Source organism: Chenopodium album, chromosome 15 (genome assembly GCF_948465745.1).
Source record: "Chenopodium album chromosome 15, dcCheAlbu1.1, whole genome shotgun sequence".
In the NCBI taxonomy this organism is placed as follows: domain Eukaryota; kingdom Viridiplantae; phylum Streptophyta; class Magnoliopsida; order Caryophyllales; family Amaranthaceae; genus Chenopodium; species Chenopodium album.
In genome coordinates, this window is record NC_137848.1 from 39818303 (window position 1) to 39822106 (window position 3804).

Sequence of the window (3804 nt, forward strand, 5' to 3'; positions counted from 1 at the left end):
CTTCGCTTGTATCCCGAGCTCTTACTTGAGAAAGCTTTAAGTCTCGCACGGGCGAAAACCTCCAACGGTATCCACCCGCAACTCGACCCCGACTAGGTCTATTGCTTAGAGGTTAGCTAAGCCCGACCAAAATACTCGAGTAATTATATGTGTTTAAAGGTTTTATCAATGGAGATGCCTTTTCTAACACCTTACTCAAGTGAACAATCCCAAGGTATGCCTTGGCTATTTTATAAGGAGTGCTTCCTTGTGAATTCCACTCATCTTTCAATGTGGGACTTTTTCACAAAAAGATCCCACATAAAAAGAATGTTGAATTCAATCCTTAGTTAAATAAACCAAGGAATAAAAAAGTAACAAGTGTCACATGGTTAGGTGAGGACCACTTCCTCACTTGCTCCCCAAGGCAACTCATATGCATTGTGAGCTAACCATGTGCCACCCAACCTTGAGCCCCAATTTGGGTTCAGTTGGGCCGCCACTTTTTGGCCCACGTCCATGACCCGTCACCCGGGTCCACGCCCGTTGCCACGTGGCGCGCTGCCACGTGGCACACCGCCACATCCTAGTCTTCGCGTGGCTAGGGTTTTTACTTGTTACTTGAAGCATTTTCCCGTCTCGCCAATTCCTAAATTTTGGCTCGACTTTTAAGATTCGGTTCCGACGCTCTAAGCTCGAAATCCGATATCTTTGTTCACAATACTCGAGGGGAATTATTAATTCCTTTCAGATTAATTCGTCGCGTCGGATCATTAGTTGCTTTGGTGTGACCCGAAGGGTTCAGTCAAGATTAAGCTGTAATATTAATTACTCATTAATATTACTGATTGGAAGCGGCCTCCACCTAGGCATTCCGATCACTTGACCTCACTGAATAATTAGCTTTCTAATAATTCCGAACCCGCTATCGGAATAATACACTTGTTCGAAGGACACCATTCCTATCACAAATTCGGTATGTCCCAGGCTGAAGTTCACCATAAATTTCATAGGGTCCCTCCCAAGTGGCTGAGAGTTTTCCATGAATATGGCTTTTTTGCACAGCTGCAGCATTCCGAAGAACAAGATCTCCAATTTTGAGAGGTCTCGTGTGGACTCTTCGATTGTAGAACTTGTTGATTCTTTGCTTATATACAGCCATTTTGTCTCGGGCCGAGTCTCTGACCTTGTCTAAGAAATCGAGGGATTCTTTCTTGAGTTGTTTGTTCTCGGCCGAGAACAGATTGACACGTAGGCTCTCCGAGCCTATTTCCACTGGAAGAACGGTTTCGGATCCATACAACAGATCAAAAGGTGAATGTCTCGTAGCCTCTTTTTCAGTTGTCCGATGTGACCAAAGGGTTCCAGGGAGTTCCTTATGCACTTGGACTTCTGATCTTCAACCCTCTTCTTGAGAGCGTTGAGGATTTGCTTATTTGCGGCTTTGACCTAACCATTACTCTACGGATGACACACCGCTGAGTATGCCAATTTGGTGCCGAACTGGTCTGTGTACCGCCTTAGCTGCAAATTATCAAATTTCCTCCTATGATCAAAGACAAAAACCTTTGGAATCCCGAAATGAACTTCCTGACAGTGAGTTTGCTCCGTGATGTTCGAGGCTGCCTCAGCCTCGATCCATTTGCTAAAATAGTCAATGCCGACTATCAGCCATCTCTTTCGGTACGGAGCATCAGGTAAGGGCCCTAAGATATCTAGTCCCCATTGGGAAAATGGAAGCGGATTCAGAATTGGGTAAAGGTCTCAAGCTGGCTGATGGATGACTAGTGCGAATTTTTGACATTTCTCGCATTTTCTAACCAGCTCCTTGGCATCTGAGATCATGGTGGGCCAGTAATACCCTGCCCTCAATGATTTGTGGGCTAAAGTTCTCCCCCCTATGTGGTTTCCAAAGATGTCGAGTTGAATCTTCCGAAGGAAGTAATCAACATCTGTTGGTCCCACACACTTAAGAAGTGGGGCTGAGAAAGACTTTTTCAGCAACTCTCCTCTAAAGAAGATGAACCTTGAGCTGATTCTTTTCAGTTTGGAAGCTAAGTTTCGGTTTTCAAGGGTCTATCCAGCTAGGATAGGGTCTATCCAGCTCGGTTCGTGGTCGATGCAACTTACTTCAGGTACTTTGTCAACACTTCTCTCTTGACGCACCTCTATATATATAGATCGGTTCAGCTCGGTTAAATTTGAACTAGCAAGCTTGGAGAGTGCATCGGCTTGTGCGTTTTGACCCCTTGGTATCAACTCGACTTCAAAAGTTCTCAGCTTCGCAATAACTATTTGATCTTTGCGAGGTAAGCTATCATTAGGGATCTTTGGCCTCATATTCGCCTCGGATCTGATTTGCGACGAGCTAAGAGTCTGCTTTCAGGAAGACATGTTCGGCTTCCAATGAAATGCACAGCTCTATTCCAGCGATCGCTGCTTCATATTCGACTTCGTTGTTCGAAGTTTTGAATGAAAATTTGAGCGCATTTCAACGGACTTGCCTTCGGGCGAGGTTATGACTACCCTTGCCCCCGAACCATTTACGGTGGAGGATCCATTCGTAAAAACGGTCCATATTTTCTTTTCTTCGTCTAGCGTCATCTGGTACGAATATTCGGCCAGGAAGTCCGCTAGAGCTTGAGCCTTGATGGTTGTTCTCGGATGGTAGCTGATGCTGAACTCGGTGAGCTCGAAGGCCCACTTAGCTAGCCTACCTGATTTTTCAACTTTGCCGAGGACTTTTTCCAGCGGCTTATTAGTTAAGACCATTATTTGATGACAATCAAATTATGGTCTCAGCTTCCGAGCGGCCACCACTACTACATATGCAACTTTTTCGAGTAAGGGGTAGTGAGTCTCGGCATCCGTTAGAGTGTGGCTGACGAAGTAAATCGGCTGGTGAACTTTCTCTTCTTCTCTTAGCAAAACCGTGCTTATAGTGGTTGGGCTAACTGCCAAGTATAAGTACAAAGTTTATCTCCTTCGGTTGGGAGTGCCAGCGTTGGGAGTTGAGTTAGATGCTCGTGAAGCTATTTGAAAGTTTCGTTTTGCTCATCCTCCCAGATGAGCTCTTTGGTTTTTGGGAGTTTCAGCGCTTTGAAGAAGGGTAACCCTTTGTCTGAAGCCCAGGAGATGAAGCTAGATAAGGCTGCCATTCTTCCGTTGAGACGCTGAACATCCCTCTTTGTGTTTGGCTTGGGAAGATCGAGCGCGCTGCTTGCACCTTTGCGGGATTGGCATCAATCCCTCTTTTTCTGACCATGAAGCCGAGAAACTTGCCTGACTTCACGCCGAAGACACTTTTTCAAATTCAGCTTCATTTGGTGCTTTCTTAGGGTGGCGAAGGTTTTAGCGAGGTCCGCGACATGGCCTTTACTTTCTTTTCTTTTGACGTTTGGAATCGTCCACGTAGACTTCCATGTTGCGACCTTTTTGCTCGGCGAAGACCTGAACAACTTGCCTTTGATATGTTGCCCCCTCATTTTTCAATCTGAAGGACATCATTTTGTATTTGTACACCCCGAAATTCTCGTTTTTGCTCGGTCGTCGGGGTGCATGAAGATCTGATGATACCCCGAGAATGCATCCATGAAACTAAGCAGAGCATGTCCACTTGTCGAGTCGACTAGCGGATTGATCCTCGGCAAGGGATAAAAGTCCTTCGGACAAACCCTATTTAGGTCCGTGAAGTCAACGCACATTCTCCAGGTGCCATTTGCTTTCTGAACCATCACCACATTTGCCAGCCATTCCAAATATTTGACAGGGTTCGATGAAGCCTGCGTCCAGATGTTTTTTTTACTTCAGCTGCGATGTCTCGGT